Source organism: Mesocricetus auratus, unplaced genomic scaffold (assembly GCF_017639785.1).
Source record: "Mesocricetus auratus isolate SY011 unplaced genomic scaffold, BCM_Maur_2.0 Super-Scaffold_100025, whole genome shotgun sequence".
NCBI lineage: Eukaryota > Metazoa > Chordata > Mammalia > Rodentia > Cricetidae > Mesocricetus > Mesocricetus auratus.
Window position 1 is genome coordinate 23,383,826 of NW_024429206.1, and position 21,068 is coordinate 23,404,893.

Sequence of the window (21,068 nt, forward strand, 5' to 3'; positions counted from 1 at the left end):
GTTGGAACACAAGAATTTAGAACATTGATCTGGGAAGATGTCTAAATGGGTAAGAACTTGAGTCCATAGCACTCACATAACTGGGTATGGTCACTGTGTGTGTAGATTTTTTGGGGGGTGGTTGTGAGGAATAATAAAAGGTTCACTGGGAATTGCAAGCTGCCAACATGGCTCGAAGATCAGTGAGAGACGCTGTCTCAAGAGAAGAGTAACATCCTTCTCTGGTCTCTATGTGTATGCATGTGTGTGTGAGCTTGCATATGTGCATGTGTGCATACCATATACACACATACACACAAACCCACAAATCACAAGGAGAGAACTTAGAACATAACTGAAACCATCTTAAATTGTGAGCCTCTACACAAACTCTTCCTCCATTATCTGGGGTTCTGAGTGGGTGTTAAAAGGGAAAAAAGCTCGCCCAAGAATTCTTAAGGCGGTGATCTAAGGGAGACAGATTCAAATAGCATCAGAAATGTTCAGTTTTGTCTTGATTTTCACGGCTTACTGCACATCCATTCACATGTTTCTTTGTATGAGCAATATAATAACCAGCTTTCAGAAGGATGGACAGCATAATGAATGGATTGTAAAACATGCTCATAAAAACAGTAGAGTGTGTCTAGAAGTGGGTGCTATCTGCTCTTGATTCACTGATTTCCTGGCTCGTGCTTTTACATAAGTTGCACATTTTCTATTAAAAAGACGCATTTAATGGGCATGCAATTAATTTTATTTTTTTCTTCTTTTTCCTCCCAAGGTGATTAAAAAAAAGTGTCTATGTGTGGAAGGGAGGGTGCATTTTATAGTCCTGACAGAACAATGCTATCAGACCCATAGAGTTTCTTACAGGGTAATTAATGCATGTTAAGTATCTTGTAAATATTATGTGGTAATAGCTCTAAATAAATATACACTGCAGTCAAAAGGATCTGCTCCACCCCTGCCACAGGGAACGAGATGTTCCTAATTAATGCCTTTAGAAGAGGGTCCTGTGTCACCTTGGATTGTCTTGGGAAATTACAGCTTTAGTGTGCAGAAGGCAGTAGGAACGATTAATTAAGAAACCTTGACACGCCTGGTATGTGTCCCACCTGGGCTAAGTGGGTTGGACAGGCCCACCTGCTTCGCTCTTTCCCTCCAGCAGCCTCTGTTAGAGAACAGGCTGCACAGCTATGATTGCATTTCTCAGAGCCATTCCAGCTCCAGGAAGACAAGCTTTAGAGGACCCCACAGTGCCTGGCACGTGTCTGCACATGCCCCAAGGCTCTGTCTGGTAAGTGAGAGGAAGGGATGTGGATGTATGGGTTTGAGCTTAATTCCTGCTTCCTATATGACCTTCTGCCTAGTCTGGAGATGGACTCTATCAGGTATGTGGTCCTCATGGTCTTCTCTTAGCCCCTGGGTACAGATGGGTACTACCAGGGTCTTGAATGTTACTGTCATTGGAGATCCTCAGAAGTGGTGGAGAGTGACAGAAGGCCTCTGGATTTCCCATGTCTAATGATCCCCCTCTGAGCTTAGACTGGCATGTTAGGGACTAAGGCTACAAGCACCAAGACCGCTGAGGTAGTTGGCATACATTTATTCTTGTTGATTCCTAACCATTAATGTAGAGTGCCTCACAATTCTCTCCATTTCTATTACATTTATTTATTTATACATTACTTATTTAGTGGGGAGCACGCTATGGTGTGTATATGGAGGGCTGGAGAACAATGTGATTCAGTTCACTCTTTCTACCGTGTGGGTCCCAGGGATCAATTCATGTCATCAGGTGTGGCAGAAAGCACCTTTATCTGTTGAGCTGCTTGGCTGAACATTCTCCTCACTTCTGAATATATTCACCTCTAAGCTTGTCCTTTGATGACTTCTGTGCACTTCAGTAATGTCAGTCCCTTGGAGATTCAGTTCACTTGGAGATTCAGTTGAAAGATTTATCAGAAGTCTGTCAAATGGTTTTGCAAATTTCCCAATCTCACTTTTATGATAGCACCTTCCTCCCGCCTCTCCTTTGGTGCTTGGAATTCCTTACAGCTATCTTAGCCTTTGCACCTTTGTTATGGCCTGAATCTGAAATATCTCTTACCGGTCCGTGCCCTGAATGCTCAATCCCGCATTGGAGGTACTATACCAAAAGCTATTGTGTCTTTAGAAAGTGGGCCAGGATGGCGGAAGAAGGTCAGTAGGGGGCAGTTTCCATCTTCTTTCTGTGTTTCTTGTCTTCCAGGATGTGAGCAGGCATCAACCTCAGGTATCTGCCACCTTATCTTCCAGTCATCATAGACTGAAGTCCCTCTGAAACCATAATCCAAGTCAAAATAAATCTCCTTTTCTTGCTTCTGTCAGGTGTTTGGTTACAAACTGTGAAAAGTAAGGACTACAAGCCTCAGAAGTGTGGTTTCAAATGCAACCTGGTGGAGCTGTGGCTGATAGCAGAAAAGATGTTGGTGGAGTTTAGCAGCAGCAAAACCTTGAAGGATCAAGATTATCGAGAAGAATGATACTCAGAATACAGAATGGGTATTATGATATGACCAAAAGAACCTACTTGAATTATTTATGGGACAAGTCCAAGTACTGCCAAACATGAACATGGAGTTCACTTTGCTAATGATGCCTTTGCAAGAGAATTTCATAGCAGTAAATTTCCCGAGAACTAATGTCAGTAGACACTTGAAACAAGGATATTGAGCTCATGGTGTAAGTCAGACAGGGACAACTCAAAGGTCTGAACAGAAGGGGTCATTCTCATAATACAATAAACATTGCTGAAAATGAGGCATGACTTCCAAGGTGCTGTCTTCATAGAAGAATGTGCCTTATGTTCTTAGCATGGTTAGTTAGAGAAAATCACATTCCTGGTTCTGGTAGAGGTACGGGAAGAGGTGAGGGTATTTGTTACTATTCTTGAAGGAGATTGAAGTCTTTTGCCATAGAGAAGAATACTGAACTCATTCTAACTAGAACAGAAGCCAGTGAGGGCTAACCCCAAGGAGCAAGGTGGGAAGAGTGAATGGAACAATTCTCAAAGTAATTTGGTTAAATGTGATGGGAGTAAAGGGAGATGAACTTGGCATCTACCTTGGATGGAAACATGCTCAGTTGGACACCAGGAGTGAGGGACTCTTACGAAACACAGTGAGAGTAATATTAAGCCAAAGCTGTCCCTCCAAATGGGAACATTCATTTCCCTAGGGAAATGAGAATTAGAAAGCCAACCAAACCTATGAGGCATCTGAACTTACCAGACTTGGTGTTAGTATTCTATATCTGGCCTTCCTTTGGAGTTTTGACACTCCAAAGTGTCAGTTCTTCAGCAGTTCCCCAGATGCTGCCACTAAGAGCACCACCCTTGGCTATTCAATGTGTTCCCTTTTAAAAGGGCTCCACCCACCTTCTATCCCTCTCTCTCTTTTTCTCTACTTCTCTCTGTCTATTCCTTTCTCTCTTACTTCTCTGTCTTTCTCTGTCTCTCTCTGTCTTTCTCTGTCTCTCTCTGTCTTTCTCTGTCTCTCTGTCTCTGTCTCTGTCTCTCTCTCTCCTCTCCTCTCCTCCAGTGCTTCTGTCCCCGGAGGTCTGTCTCCCTCTTCCCCTTTCTGCATTTTACAATCCTTTTCCCCTTAGAGAAAACCCCCCTCTGATTGAACTCTGTGGCATAGTATCTCTCTCTAGTGAGCCACTTTTTATAAATTGCAGCACTTGGGACAACAAGAAAGTGACGGGATTCACAGCCTTCTTTTCCTTCTGGCCAGTTGAACCATCTTTTGAAACACTTAGTGCCATTGGATATTTGCTGGGTGGTAAGAGCCCACCAGCATTTAAAGACATTTAAGAATCTTGCCTCTGGGAGAAAAACACCGCCGCCGCCCCCCCCTCCCCTCCCCCCCGAGAGCAACAGGATGCCTGTTGAACATTCCTTCAATAATGCCCGTGTTGGTGCATTCGGGCGGCTATGACAAAATTACCTCAGCTGGGGAATAATAAACAACAGAATTTGTCATTCATCTGGAAAATCATCTGCTTTCTGGAAGATACTTGGCTCTGTCTTGTGAAGTTGAGACTTCATCCCCAACAAAATAGTCTCCTGTCACAAAAAGGGAAAGAATAGGTCATTCACAGTATGGCCAATGAAATGGAAACAATAGAGAGGATATATAGGGAGAGGATGTCTTAATGTTTGTGTTAGGGAGGACTGACTTACCTGACTGGTGAAGTCTAAAGCTCACAGGATATGCCATTAGGATGAGCTGATGCACCTCTAAAGCTCCTATCACATGGGCTCTCTCTCTCCCCACTCTCTCTGTCTCTCACCTCTCTCTCTCTTTCTCTCTCCTGTGTTAGTTTCAGACCAGCTTTTAGGAAAAAACTCCATTGAAATTGAATCAATCCCATCTGGATTATCCAACATAATGTCCTGGGCTTAAAGTATAATGGTTATGGTTTTAATTATAGCTGAGAAATACCTTTAGAGCAAACCCAAGACTTGCTAGTGATTTGATAGCTGAGCCAAGTTGGTGTGCAAAACAAAAGCACACAGTAGAGTGTTCAAGAAAATATATGCAGTGTCCTAGTGTAGTGATGTATACCTTTAAGTTCAACACTTGGGAGATGGATACAGACTGATCTCTGTGAGTTCCAAACCAGTCAGGGCAGTGAGATCCTCTCTTTCTCCAAAACAAACAGACAAACAAACAAAACAAAAAACAGAACAAAAAAACCCACCACAACCAAGTAAGCAAAACAATAACACACACTCATGCACTAAAGAAAATAAAAACCTACAAATAAGCAAAAAAAAAATGATAGTATGACCTTTGGATGTCATTAGCAAGAGGGCCATCTTAGTCTTTTAATTTTGTAATTGGTATTTCATGGTCCTATAAGTTTAAGAACAATTTGTGCAAACGTAGTAAGATGTGATGTCTCTTCTATATTTCTTACTTCTTTGGTTGCTATTTTGCTTGTTTGTATTGCTTAGCAAAGAAAGTGACCCACAAGATTTTACAGCACCATTGGACAGCAGGTTCCTTTTCTGAAGCCTTTGTTTCCCCGCAGATTATGAAAATTTGAGTTCCTCCTAGTCTGTCAACTCAGACCTGTCATCCTGCTCATTTCCTCCATCAGAATCTACAGAAGCCTCTGACAGGCATTCATTATCTGTTTGTGTGAAAATGATGTTTCTAGTGATTTGGGAAATATGTTCCGGCAAGATCAGAGGAGGGGGTGTAGGCAGGGATGAGCTGGGTGGGTAAGAAGGAACCCTGGGAGAAAGGGAGGGGAGAGCTGATGTTTGGGTACAAAGCCTGCAGGCCTGAGGTTTAGGGAAGTGGAGCTAATACTGCCTGCCGGCTGAAGGCAGAGCCCTGACTTAGTAACTCAGGAAGAAAGGAGGAGCCTGACATGGGTTTGAATTTGTTGAATTAAGCAGTAAGAACTTTTGCCTTCTATGAACTCAGAAATGAGACAGAGACAGACAGACACACACACACACACACACACACACACACACACACACTCATAGAAGGAGGACAGAGGGAAGGAACTATAGGACCCCAGTCTTTGGAATAGTGCTGCCCAAATTTGGGGTGAGTCTTCTCACTTCACTGAGCCTAGTCTACAGACTCACTCACATGTGTGCCTTCAGGGATTCTAGATTCCCATCATGTTTGCAGTCAATATTAGTCATGTTTGCAGTCAATATTAGTCACAGGAGGTGAAGAGAGGTGGTCAGAGACATCTATGTTCAGAGACATCTATGTTTTGCCTGGGCAGTGAGGAAAACCTAGACACTTAGTTTCTTTTGCATGTGTAGCTCCTACCATGACTTCCAGAATGAGATACAAATATTGAGAGTGAACACTTTGGGTTGAAGTTACGATTTGATGAACAGGCCAGAATAAAAGTGGTCAAGACTAAAGATTAGGGTTAAAATGAATGTAAGAGTGCTGAGGAAGATAAAGGGGAGGGCTTGTAGCTGGAAAGCCAAGCTAACTAGGTAAGAGGAAGGGCAGAGCTTGGAAAAGGGACAAAATACCCATGAAGCCCATTCCTGAAAAGCACTGGTAAGATATGATGACTCTTTCCCTTGTGAGCTCATTAACATCATGTACAATGCACCTTTAGATGTATTCTTGCATGGAATGCATCTGGTTGTAAATTTTATTATAGGTAAGGATGGCTTCTAAGAGAGCTTTTGCCTGGTCTAGAAGGGGAACAACCCCAGATCACCCTAGGCATCAGCAAGGGTTGAGGGTTGGGGAAATGCTAGACAGAAACTCACAAGTTCATGTATCAGACGAGTGCTTCTCAAACGTCCTAATGCTGTGACCCTTTAATACAGTTTCTCATGTTATGGTGACCCCCAGTCATAAAATTATTTTCATTGCTACTTTATAACTGTAATTTTGCTACCATTATGAATCAGAATGTGAATATCTGTGCTTTCCTATGGTCTTAGGTGACCCCTGTGAAAGAGTTATTAGACACCCCAAAAGGGTCACAACCCACAGTTTGAGAACCTCTGTACTAGAGACAGCTGCTTGCTAGGGCCACTTAGTTAGGTCCAATCTAAAGGGCATACTTTGCTTTAGTTGATGTTCCTTTAATGTCGCTTTAGCTGTGTCGTGGTGAAATTCTTCTTACTCAGGAAACAAGAACCAAGGCCTCTGTGGTTGTAATCAGGGAATTCAGAAGGGAATGTCTCTTCATTCATAACAGGCTAAGTTCACCGAGATAGTACCAGTCAATATGATAGGCACCTTCTTGCATAGGCATGGACCTCAACTCTATCAAAGGGCAGAGGCTTTGGGAGCTCCAACATACCCATTCCTCCCTGCTTTCCCCTTCCTTAGTCTACATGAAGAAACTCTTCACACTATACCCACAAGTATGCAAACCCACAACTGAGGTTTCAGGCAAACTGCAGTCCTGCAGAATCCTCACAATTCAGGGCAAAGCATATGGGAACTCTTTCAGGATCCAGGCGTGCTACAATCAAGCAACTCCATACACAGGTCTCTAATAGTACAGCAATCAGTGCTAATCACCCATACCGTTTATGTATAGGAGGGCCTAATAGGATTCATGCCTCTGTGGTGAATACATTTTCCTTTAAAGGACGACACACAAGCATACATTACCTGTTTAATTAAAAACAAAATTCTCCAGCCAACAATTTGCTCCTTCCCTTGGGCATACGCTATATACATTATGATGCTTCCCCTAAGTCAACTGATTGCATATTCTCCAACTAGTTTGTCATTGTATATGACTGCTTATGGTTTAGGCAGATAAACATTTGATCCTGGTTTCTCTTTTGATGAGAACTGGGTTGCTTTTGTGCCAATATTGAGGTAGAAAGTTAATGTATACTGACTGCTATGCACTGCAGATCATGAATACAAGCTGCTTGATGTATAACATTGTTCCCATGGAGATGTGAACAAACCTCTACTCACCATAGACAGGGAGCCAATGGTGGACTAAATGATATCAACAATTCAACTTGAGAAGCCAATGAGCTTATTTGGGTTACTTAGAGAAGTGTGGTGAGTGGTTAGTTATAGGATCAGAATGACTCAAACACAGCTGTATCACCAAAAACACGTTCCAGTCTCCATGACTGCTTAGGAAAGTTGCATCCTTGGAGCTCACTGCATGACTTCCGGGAAGTTTGACAGGTTAAAGAAGGTCTCTCCTAGGCAGCTCAACTGTTCTAAGCATCTTGAAAACAAGTCACTAACTAGTCTCTATCTTCAAGGCAACTTGTCCTGAGAGTATCTGTCTTAGTTAGGGTATCTATTGCTGTGAAAAGACACCATGACTACGGCAACTATTACAAAAGAAGACATTTAATTGAGGTGGTGGCTTACAATTCAGAGGTTTATTACATTATCATCATGGTAGGTAGCATGGCGGCATGCAGGGAGATATGATGCTGGTATCATCTTGATATAAGGGCAAAAGGAAGTAGATTGACACTCTGGGAAGTATCTTGAGCATAGGAAACCCCAAAGCCATCCCTCACAGTGACACACTTCTAACAAGGCCATACCTACCCCCAATAAAGCCATACCTCCTAATAGTGCCACTCCCTATAAGTTTATGGGTGACATTTTCTTTCAAAACATCAGTGTCTCTCAACAGTCTGTACTGTTTATGAACCTTTGGGGACAGAGATGTCTAATTCATCTGGTAAGTTTCAAAGGCCTCCTGAAACTCCTGAGTTGTACTTCCCACTGTTAATGAGCTCTTGCAGGATGGGAAGCATCAACTCAGAGGAGATTGTTGCATAACAATGCCAAAGGCATCCAAGGGCAGAGAACTCATTCTTAGTTCTTGCTTCCTGTTGACAGGTTGGTACCAAGGCAACTCCCTAAAACATACACATAAAAATGGGAAAGCCACAGTGCACAGTGGTAAGGAGTCCTGTGATTTGCACACATGAAAGTTTGTGGCCCGAAACTTCTAATTGCTACTTAGATGTTGGTTATTTTAAATACTACACATGTTGCTTAACCCAGAGCCCCATGAATGCTTTGTAACAGTAACAAATACTCAACAAATGTTTGTCATTATTACTCATATGAAAGTAGGTGCTCAGGGTTGTAATTGTGACACAGATCTGTAATCTTGGTACTTAGAAGGCAGAAACAGGGGGATTACTATGAGTTTGAGGCCAGCCGGGTCTGTATGAGCTCTAGGCTAGCTAGGACTATGTCCTGAGATGTGATCTCAAAACAAAACATAGCAAAATAACAGCAGCTCAGTTGGTAAAGTGCTTTCCTTAGGAGTACAAGGACCTGAATCCAATCCCTCAGAAACTATTTATGAGAAAGCTGAACACAGTGACATGCATGTCTAACTGCAGAGCTGGGGAGCAAGAGAACTGGCAGATCCTGGGCTTACTGGCAGGTCACTGAATCCTCAAAATCAGAGGAAATCTCACAGTCAGAGGGAACGAAAGGAAAGCAGGCACAGAAATGAAGAATGGTTGTCATGTCAAGCCTGTGCTCGTGAGATGGGGAGATGGAGCCAATGACTGCAGGTAATTGAAGCAATATTTCAAGTGATATACACATGCTCCACTTTAACAGATCTTTCCCACTGGCCACCACTGTATTTTATGTTATCCTACTTTTAATTAGACAATACATGCTTATTTATAGAGATTTACTACTTATCCAGGGTGACATTACAATAAATTAGTTTTCACTCCTTACCTCAGACTTTTCCATGCTTTAAAATGGAACCATATATATTGTATAACATTATTTTAGAAAGCATGTTCAAATTATATGCTGCTGGGATCACAATAGGCATGGCTGAAGGTTGAAGGCTCCAGGAACTGACTTACAGAACCCCTTTGGGAAAGTGGGAATCTCTGCATCTACACAGTGGAGAGCTAACACCAATGCCTGCTCTGGTTTCTGTAATGGCTGTTTGATTGAGAACTTGCCCACCACCCTTCACCAATGCTTGGCTGAGTATTTGGAAAGGCTTGAATGTATGGATAAGCTCTGTTGACTGTGGCGTGGGGTGGGACAGTGGGAACACAATTGATAAACTGTATGAAATAAGAGTAACCAATACCCAAGTAGGGAGAATGGTGGTGGTTACAAAAAGAGTTTCCAGGACCTCATTGACTTTTGTTTTTTCTGCACCATCAGTAGAATATGGACCAGAAAAAGAAGGATACAGGATAATTATCTGTGTGTGTGTGTGTGTGTGTGTGTGTGTGTGGTGTGTGTGTGTGTGTGTGTGTGTGTGTGTGTGTGAGTCAGTGTGTTCATGTGTGTGTGAAAGCCAGGAGTCAACTTCAGGTGTCATCTCTCAGGTGCCACACATCCCCTTTGAGACTAGTTCTCTCGTTAGTCCTGTTCTCGCCAGTTAGGCTAGGTGAACAAGCTAGGGAGCATCAGAAATCTGCTTATCTTTGCCTCCCCAATGCTTTTGTGTGTGAGTTCTGGATATCAAACTCAGGACTTTGTGCTTAGGCATCAAATACTTTACCCACTGAGCCATTTAGGCCTCAGGATTATTGAAAAATCTCCATCTTAGCCACATCTTAAAGCAGCCTGGAATCTACACGAACCCACTGTCTAGGATGGAAATCTAATATTATATCTCTCGTTTCCACAGCTATGGCTTCACTGTGTTGATAATTGGGCTGTCAGTCATGGCCAACAATGACTTGTAATATCATAATTATGAATAAGCCCTATTTTAACTTCCCGAGTATATTTTGTGGGCTTGACAGTGTCCCAGACACTTTCTTCATTGTTTATCATGAAATCCCCTCACACCTAACCCTTGGATACTAAGAGAAAGAGAGATGTTCAGTCACTTTCTCGAGTCACCAATCTGGCAAAGAGTGATGCCTTCATTAGGATGCATATTGCAATGGCTCCAAATTCATCTCCAGCTATGTAGCTAGTACACCACTGCTCATGAACAGCTTTAGCATCTTGTAATGGACTAAGAATTCAGAAGCCCAGTTCTCCAGAGAACTTTCCTTATTTTTTGGTTAACTGCTATGTCCTTTTTTTATGCTACCAACACCCACAACTTCACCCTTAACAATTTCATGTTTCTCATACTTAAAGCCTGTGCATGAATTTTTATTTGCATATGTGTATAAGTGTGCCATATGTACACATGATATCTGTGGAGACCAGAAGGTGGCACTGGATCCCTTAGAACTGAAACTGCAGATAGTTGTAGCTGTCGTGTTGGTGCTGAGAACCCAACAGAGATCATCTTTAAAAGCAGCAAGTAATCTTAACCAGAGCCATCTCTGGAGCTCCCATTTTTAGTGTGTTAGAATGAATGTGAAGAAAGGAAGCAGACTATTGTAGAAATGAGCATTGAGAAGTATAGTTGCTAGGTTCTGCTCCTGGGAGAAGAGTCAAAACCATTTCTAGTAATGAATACTGTTTATTTTGAGTTTCTATTGCTGTGATGACACGCTGTGACCAAACAGCGAGCTTGGGAGGAAAGGGTTCCATCACTGAAGGAAGCCAGGACAGGAACTCAAACAGGGCAGGAACCTGGAGCAGGAGATGATGCAGGGGTCATGGAGGGGAGCTGCTTACTGGCTTGCTTATCCTGGCTTGCTCAACCTGATTTCTTATAGAACCCAGGACCACCAGCCTAGGGATGGCACCACCCACCATGGGTGGTGCCCTCCTGCATTGATCACTAATTGAGAAAATGCCTTACAGCTGGATCTATGGAGGCATTTCCTCAACTGAGGCTCCTTCCTCTCTGATGACTCTGGCTTGTGTCAAGTTTATCTAAAGCCAGACAGTACAAATGACAAATGCTTTCTAATAAGATCATTAGCAGCAAGGTCAGGGGATCTATCAGAGCAAATTAGGAAATTCAGTCTACCACTGGTGGCTATTTAGATGCACACATATGACTAAGGAAGGGTCTTCCTATAGATTTTGCAATGTTAGTGACTATTTTTAATTGCTTATTTTTAATTGTGTATGTATGTATACATGTGTTTGCCTATGTGTGTATGTGCATGTGAATGTGGGTACCTGCAGAATCCAGAAGAGGGAGCTGGGTACCTTGGATCTGGATGACTGGGTAGTTGTGAGCTACCTGGAAAAGAGGCCAGTCAAAGAAACACACTCTGAGCAGAGCCAAAGAAACACTTTGTTCCTGCAACCACAACAAAAGAAATGTACCCTGACCCTGAAACCAGTGCCAAAGGAACACACTTTGTTCCTGCAATCAGAGTCAGTGAAAGAAATACACCCTGGCCCTAAAATTAGAGCCAAAAGGCTAAAATGAACCAGAGAAAGAAACACTTTGGCCCTGAAACAAGAGCCAAATCTGACCTTAATTCTGTGCAAAAAAGTAACCAATCCTCGAGCAGAGCTCTAGCCAATCTGAGTTCAGCACTGAAATCGGACCAATCCCTACCCTGGAAAAACTTCCCCAACCCCAAGAATCCCTATATAAATCCTGTGTATGTTCAGCTTGGCTGGTCCAGCTGCTTCCTTCCGATAAACCCCTTCGATGAGCTTTGGATGAAGATCTTCTTTTGCAGCAGCAACTGAGCAGAGGCGACCCCGGACAGAGCAGAGCAGAGCGAGCAGGGCTGTAACACTTGCCGGGGAAACCTTCCCTTGGAGTTGTTACACTCAGCTCCCTGCTCTCCCCGAGCAGAGCTGAACTGTAGCAACTTCTCCAGAGAAACCTCCTGCCAAGCAAAACTGCTACACTGGGTGAACATCCACAGCTGGAGACCTTGTCCTGCCGCAGGGGAGCCTATACAGTGGGGAATCCTTTCTCTGAGGCAAGGCTGTAAGCTGCTAAACCTACTACAACCTGTGGTAGTCCTTGGCTCCCGAGCTCCAGGATACCTTACCACCTGAGCTGTGTAACACTCAGTATTCTGTGGCTCCCGAGTGCCAGAATACCCATCCGACCTGATCTGACTGAAATGCTTACAATGTGGATGCTGGGAACTGGACTCGGACCCTCTGCAAGCATTCTTAACTGTTGAGCCTCTCTCTAGCCCGAAGAAACATTTGACACCTGAGGTTTGTGGACATGTAAACCTATTGCATGCAGGAGTCCGAGTTACTTTCTGTTCTTTTTAAGAACAAGATCATGTTCCATAGTTCTTTTCAGAGCTTGAAGTTGTCCTAATATGTAGGGAGATACCTCAGCAGATAAAGTACTTGCTATGAAAGCATGAGAGCCTAAGCTTAATCATTAGATCCCCCACAAACAACCAGGCACAGTAGTGTGTGTTTCTAATCTCAGCACTGGGGAAAGGGAGACAGATAGATCCCGATAGTTCACTGGCCAGCTGCTAGAGGAAATAGAAAGCCCCAGGTCTTAGTGAGAGACACTGTTGCAAAAACAAACAAACAAACAAACAAAAAAACAAAGTGAGGTGACCGCAAGGAATGAAATCTGTGGTTATTCTCTAGCATCCATGTATATGAATGCACATGCACATATATACCCACAGAGAGATGCATGCATGCCTACCCACACATGTGCACCTATTCATACGAACATGTACATCACACATGCAAACAAAGAAACAACAAACATGGCTTCCTTTCGATCTTACAAGGAAGACAAGCTGCGTCTCTAATGTATTTACTTTGTACTTTCCAGCCCAACTTGTCTCTCAGCTCAGGGATTCAGCCCTTACCAAACTAAATGTTATACAATGAAATCTCATGCACATGCATGTACACTACACTACACACACACACACACACACACACAGAGAGAGAGAGAGAGAGAGAGAGAGAGAGAGAGAGAGAGAGAGAGAGAGCTGAAAGATTAACCATCGCATTTCTTCTTGAGGACAATGGACATTCATCCCTCTCTAGATTGCGCTTACCAAAATGATCCGGTATTATTATACAATGAAATCCCTGCTCCCACAAGTGTATCTGTACATACCTGCACACATGCACACACATCCACCCTAGATGCAAAGTAGGTCTTTAAGAAATGTCTCCCACTGACTTACCTGAATGAAAGCAAGACCAATTCCCCATCCCGAGACTCCCTTGGAGGAAAATTAGTATGTTGCACCCAGGAGCAGCAGGGCATCAAAGGGCTGTTTGACATTTTCAAAGCTGATTTCAGATGCTCAGAGGAATCTGCTGGTACATTACTTTTCTGCCTCAGTAGTCTGGGTTATATTCACAGCATGTAACATTCTGCAGAGCTCTGCCAGCCAGGGGAGGGTAGCTACTGGAGGGAGGGAGGTAGAAATTCCAGCTGAAGTTTTGGCAGAAGAGAAGTGTGGCAACACAGAATCCCTTGTTTTAAGTCAAATCCCTGGATACAAGCAAGGAGCAATGATAAGAAGGCATTGATCCAAATGAACTGGAGATAAAGCTCTCAAATCAGACAGCAGGACAAACCATCACTCTGACCGTAGAAAAGAAAGATTATGTGAAAAAAATAGGAAGTTCATTACTATTTCTTTCTTTTTCTTTTTCCCTTCCTTCCTTCTTTCCTTCCTTCCCTTCCTTTCTCTCCCACCTTTCCCCATTTCAAAAGAATCTCATGTAGTACATGCTAGTCCCAAACTCATCATATGACCAAAGATGACCTTGAAATCCAGAACTCCAGATCCTCCTGCCTCAACCTTCCAAGTGCTGGGGTTCTGAGCACGTGCACCACCATGCCTTCTTTAGGCCGTGCTGGATTTGGAACTCAGGGCTCTACCACTTGAGTTATAGCTGCAGACACCCTCGAATTTTTTTTTATAGCAGCAGAAACCTGAGGTTTCATGTCAATTAACCCACAATCTAGAGCGAAATGTATGTATGCAAGAATAAATAAGAAATTAACACTTGATTCTCTGAGTAGATGTCACCTGATCAAATAAAAATGTGTAGGAAGATTCAGGTAAAGATTGTCAGCAAATTGCTGGAATTTGTTTTGCAGGCTAGTGAGCAAGTGGGACATCCTACAAGATGGGTGCTGTCTTAGTTTCAGTTATTGTGTTAAAATGCCTTGATGAAAAAAAATTGTTGGCCCCAGGCCCATGGGGTCTCTGTGAGTTGCTGATCAGCCTACAAGTGCAAACTGTTTTCCAGTCCAAGTGCTTTCTGTTTTCTAGTCCTAGCTTACTGCCCTGGCCTTGACCCTCTGATATCAACATATAGCAGAAGGAAAACATGCTCTCTTCCACCTGGAGTTTTTCCACTGTGCTGTAAACCTGTATATAAGACTGCTTCCTCCTACAAGAGAGAGACCTCTTAGCACTTGCAATAAAGACACACACACACACACACACACACACACACACACACACACACGCACACACACACACACACATTCTCCTGACAATAAAGGCAGCACATGCATTCTCTTATTACAAGACATCTGGATGTCTTGTCTTTCTTTTCCTCATACCTTGGACTTGCTTGTGGTGCAGGCGCCACACAAATTACAGTATTTTTTAAAGTAAGAGTTATTTTAGTTCATAATTCCTGGTTAAATTCCGTCACAGCACAGAAGTCAAGACAGGAACTTGAGCAGCTAGCCATATTAGAACTACAGTCATGAGTAAAGGGAAAATGAATACATATATGTTTTCTTGCTTGCTTGTGGTCATCTCAGTCATTCCTTCATAGACAGTTCAGGCTCAAGGCCTAGAGAATGGGGCCACCCACAGTGGGCTGGGTCTTCCCACATCTGTTGACTGAAGATAATCCCCTTCAGACAAAGCCATAGTTCAACCCAATGATGACAATCCCTCATTGAGACCCTCTTCCCAGGTGACTCTAGGTTGTGTTGATCACTCAATAAAAACTAACAAACATAGATACCAATACATGGGAATATGTACCTACTGACATGTTTTCCACTGGAATCCCATTGGCCTGTAAATGCTTCCCACACGGTGCTGACTATAAAAACAGAAGCCTTGGTTGTAACTCCACTGAGTCATGTGCCACATCTCCTCTCAGAAACAACAGTTTTACTCTGCTTTAGGGTAGAATAAGAAAAGCTAATGCCACAGGCACTAGAGGCAACTCAGTATAACTGGAGACAGAGAACAAGAAAAGTGCAAAATGTAACTACTTAGAGGAAGGAATAAACGAGGATACATCTTTGCAACTCCGTGGCCATAAGCATGGGTTTAATCAGAACTACAAAAAAAATGTCTGGTCTGGCAATACCTCCTCATGCTAGCAAGCTATTGCATGAAACTTTTCCTGTGGAGACCACACACACACACACACCATTTCACACTTGATTATGTTTTAAGTAGAACTGGGAACAATTTTTAAGGAAATACACATCTACATGTCTACATTTCAGAGGGAGGAAATGATCTCCAACTGGACCAGAAGTGGAAATGGCAACACCCATTGACTCCATGAACAACGAAATAGGAGTTGAAAAAATATTGTGAATTTTTGACATTTTTACATATATATATATGTATATATACAATGTATTTGATCATATCTATCTCTCATTCCCTCCCTCCCCCCTCTCTTTCTCACCCTTCTTTTGAATAAGCCTCGTCCTAATTTCATGTCTTTTAACTATATGAGCCATTGAGTTTAATAAGCATTATTGACAGGAGCATGGGTTGTGGTTATTTATTATAGCAAGGGCAACTTATCAATGGCTACATCACTGAATAAATGACTCTGACTCTCTCTTTCCCAGCAACTATTTACTGCCAGTAGCTCCCCAGGAATGGATGTAGCCAGAGAACTCTTGTCCCTGATTCATGCTGTATCAGTAATAATGAAGCTACCTTGGCACAAAGCCCTCCTGCAAGCAGAGCTTCCCATGTCTAGTTTAACATATGTAGTCTAGCGTTCATGCAGATTCCTGCTCCTTTGTCTTCTTGCAAGTATCACTTAGTCTGCAACACCAAGTTCAGTGGATCAAGACATGCCTATAGAGACTCCCTTCATGAAGAAGTCTTCCTCCAAAGAGAGTCACACACTGCTTCAGTTCCCCATTCCCCAGGTACCCTCTGTGGAAACATAGCCCATTGCATCTAGAAAAACACTACGTGCTTCCTTGGTCTATGCTATTCTTTTCATCTCATTTATATTGATGTGGTAAAATACCCCCAACAAAGAGCAATTTAGGGGGGAAGAGGTCTACTTGAGCCCACAATTCCAATTTACAGTCCATCATTGTGGGGAAGTGAAGACAGGGATAGTGCATCCCGTAATATCTACATCCAGGAACAGAGAAAAAAATGCATGGGTGCGTGCCTACTGCTCAGCTGGTAGGTCCTTCCCTGCTTAGGGAACATGGAGTATCTTTGCTCCCTTGAAGGTGATCTATCTTCATTTTTATTAATTAATTAAATTTGGCATGTGCTCGTGCATGGTACTTCTCTCACCTGTGTATAGAGGCACACCACTGCCTTCACATATAAGGCAGCTGGAGGAGGCCATTGAGTGCCTATTACTCTGTGATAGGCTCCCTTGATATAGGGTCTCTCACTAAATCTGGAGCCAGTCTGTCATCCAGCAAACCCCAGTGGATGCCTTATCTCTCCTCCATTCAGCACTAGTATTGTATGCTTGCATATGCTTGCTTTTTACGTGAATGATGGAAATGTGATTTCCCTTATTGATGCAGCAAGTGCTCTTACCACTGGCCATTTCCCCAGCTCCCGACCTATCATACACTCTTCTGGAGCACCTCATCATCTAGAACCACTCTCTTTTTAACGGGATCCTGCAGAGTCGTCCAGAACTGGACAACAGCTTGATGTGTGCCCAAGCCTGCATGAAACACTAAACTGGGGAGAAAACTAGTTGGGGTAAACAGGCTCATTGTTTTGTTTTGTTTTTTTCTTGATTGAATTGCGCCTGGGTTATCTTTAGCTGACAGCTTGCCATAATGCAGGATCGCATTAGAAGGGTGTCTCAATTGAGGAATTGTCTAAATCAGTTTGGCCTACATGTCTGTGGGGGAATTGTAGTGATTGTTAATTGTTGTAGGAGGACCCATCCCACTGTAGGTGATACCATCCTCTAGGCTATATATAGTTAAGCATGAGTTTGTGAGCACTCCAACAAGCATCATCACCCAATGGTCCCTAATGTACATTTTGGAAAAGTAAGTTCCCTGGTCGGAAGTGTTGCTTTTCCTATCTTGAGTTCTTAACCAGATTCCCCTCGATGGTTGACAGTGTCCTGGAATTAGAAGCCCAAACAAATACTTTCTCCTCCAAAGTTGTCAAGGTATTTTGACACATCCACAGTAATGAAACTACAAAAGGTTAGGCTGGCTTTGGACACGACCCTGTGAGCATGTCAACAAGGTAGGGACCTGCTCAGATGAACACAGAGAGGATCATAGGCAAACAAATGTACACATGTGGGATGTGCATAACATCACAGGGACTTGTCTGCAAAGTTCTTCTACTGGCGAGAAAGAAAATGAGCCCAGAAGAGCAGACCTGGTCCTCTGATTTTTTTTCTTCCTCTCAAGCTCCAGCACTTGCATAATATTCTCCACAGAACAAGTATGAATAATAAATGTTTGCAGAATGAATGTTAAACACACACACACAAACACACTGACACAGAGGCCATGGTTAGAGCATTTCTCCTCCACTTGGTTTAGCTCTACAGGGAATACATGTGCCATTTAGATAATTCAGCACACCTCCCACTTGGTGAACCTGGAGCTGCAGTGATTTGTTTATGAAGCATTCATTTTGCACATTATTTTATGCATAGCTTCACTATCAAAACAAATCAAAGGCCTGACAGCTTCTTTTCCTCAAAGGACAAAAAATAAAATGAGATAAAATAAAAATCAATGTTTTTTTAATCAGCTTTCATTCTTTCTTCCCATGCACTGAAGAAGTATCCTAAATAACCCTGCATTCTGGGTCTGACCCTCACCTGGGTAGCTTCTTATTCCTTTGAGGGAAATTATCTGCCAGGTAGGAAGGCAGGGGCCTAACAATTGATCTAGTTGAGGTTTGAAGCCTTTGCTTCACCAACCTAAGGACAGATGGACATCAGATGCCAGATAGCTTGAGTCTATGCTTGCTCCTCCAGAATGAAGGCTAAAAGACAACAGCCTAAATGTTATCTGATAAATTTGTTTGGGGAAGCCATAGATGCCTCTCTGGGTTGTACTGGAGAATAGCACAATTCCTGAAAGAAGAGGGAACTCGGTGTATATGTGAATATAGTCAGCAGAGTGTTTGCTTGTCTTGCATTTTTGAGGACCTAAATTGTATTTAGAATCCACATGAAAAGCTAAGGGCAGGGGCATGCTATTGTAACCCCAGGGAGGTAGAAATGGGCGAACCCTCAGCCTACTCTTAATGTCAAGTCAATGAAGGACCCTGACTCCAAAGAAAAGCAAACTAGAGAAAATGAACCCTCATACACAAGTGGAAAGCACCTGTAGAATGACATCAGAGGTTGATTTCTTATCCCTACATGGACATGCATACATATGCACCTACACACATGTGTACACGCTACATGCATGAACACACACAAACTTAAAAATGACAGTCTTCCTGAGTGTAATAGAATATATGACCTAAGCAATCTATCTGACCAGATACACTTGAATTCATGGTAGAATGTTTGGAAAGCCCACAGTCAACAGTGATAAAGATGTATCTGGGGACCCCAGAATGGCTTGACAATTAAGTGTGCTTCCTGCTCTAGAGACCAGAGTTTGGATGCCAACACCAACACTGAGTGATTTACAAATACCTGTAGCTCCAGCTCCAAGTATGTGACACTCCATTCTAACCCCAGTAGATACCTGTGTAACAAAACACACAGGCGCACACGCACACACACACACACACTTCTTTTTTTAAAGGGAAAAGAGTATCTGAATCCTGAGATGTAGCATATTTTATAACTCTTTTGTTATAAACACCTTGAAGTAGCAAGTGAAAGCGTGCGTGCATGCATGTGTGTGTGCACGTGTGTGTGCATGCACGTGTGTGTGTGTGTGTGTGTGTGTGTGTGTTCATGTGGTCAGAAGTCAACCTCAGCCACTGTTTCAGGACATATCCACTTTGCTTGGAGATCAGGCCTCCCACTAGGACCTAGAGATGACTGGTTAGGTTAGGCAGGCTGTCCATCAAGTCCCAGGGATCCACCTACCTACTCTTCCCTAGCACTTCCATGGGTGCAAGCCCAAGCCACCATTCCTGGCTTTTTACATAGGTTCTGGGATTAAACTCAGTTCCTTATGCTCCACAGCCGGTACATTACTGACTGAGCCATCTCCCCAATCCTATGAAAGTATTTTTAAAAAGGATCTGAGTTTGCAAGAAATTAAGGAAATCACAGAGTCTAAAATCCAAGGGAAAGTTGCAATCAGAGATTAAAATTAGCTAGCAGGAAGGTTGATTTGAGGGAAGAACAGAGGAGAACAGGATGAGAGATACCATAATAGAGGGAATCATTCTAGGTTTGAGGGGAGATCTGGCACTAGTGAGATCTCCAGAGATCTACAAGGATGACACAAACTGGCAAACTAAGCAGTAGTGGAGTGATTACTTTAAATGCCCCTTCCTGATAATGATTTTGATGACTATCTTACATACCATCCTAGAACCTCTATCCAGTGACAGAGGGAAGCAGAGGCAGAGACCCACAGCTAAACCCCGAACTAAACTCCTGGAACCCAGTGACAGAGAGGGAGGAGTGATGAGCAAAGGGGTCAAGATTGGGCCGGTGAAACCCAGAGAAACAGCTGACCTGAACTAGGGGAAGATCCTGGACCCCAGATTGATGGCTGCGTGGAAAGCATGGGACTGACCCTGACCCCCTGAATGTGGGTGTCAGTTAGGAGGCCTAGGCAATCTATGGGGCTTTGGGTAATAGATCAGTATTTATCCCTGGCACACAAATGGACTTTGGGTGCCCATCCCACAATGAGGGATGCTCTTTCAATATGGACACTTGGGGGAGGGCCTGGGCCCTCCCTGGAACAAAATGACAGACTCTAGAGATCCCCCATGGAGAGCATTACCTTCCCTGGGGAGTAGACTGGGTATTGGGTGGGGGGCCAGGGGGATTGGTGGGGGGAGTGGGTGTGGAGGGGATGGAGAGGGAGCTGGGATTGACATGTGAAGCAAGCTTGTTTCTAATTTAAATATATAATAAAATGCGTCAAAAAATTAGCTAGCAGCTTGGCTTCTGCACCAGAGACATTTGCTGGAAATCTTTTGATTTGCAGGGTACTATAGGGGACTGAGGTAGTCTACTTTCTGTTGTTATACTGAAACACCATGACCAAAAGCAATGTGAGTGGAAAGGGCTTATTTTGTTTATTTGTCCCAGTCCATCACGAGAAAAGTCACTGTTAAGATCTCAAGGCAGGAACCTGGAGGCAGGAACAGAAGCAGATTCCATAGAGAAATGCTGCTTGCTGGCTTGCTTTCCATGGGTTTTTCATCTTTCTCATGCAACCCAGTTCTAGGATGACAACGCCCACACCGTGCTGGGGACTCCCGCATCAGTCACTAATCAGGAAAGTGCCAACACCCACACTGTGCCAGCGTGTCTTAGACCTGCCCACAGGCCAATCTG

At 43.2% G+C, this 21,068-nt stretch overlaps 1 long non-coding RNA gene across 1 annotated transcript; it reads right to left on the minus strand.

The window, feature by feature from the left end:
* Nucleotides 1-1,573: 1,573 nt before the first annotated feature.
* Nucleotides 1,574-13,730, minus strand: LOC121133976. The gene is made up of 3 exons (XR_005870986.1): nt 13,517-13,730; nt 3,972-4,090; nt 1,574-2,476 (listed from the first exon to the last, which is right to left on the minus strand). It is a non-coding gene; the product is annotated as an uncharacterized LOC121133976 (long non-coding RNA).
* Between the last annotated feature and the right edge of the window lie 7,338 nt (nt 13,731-21,068).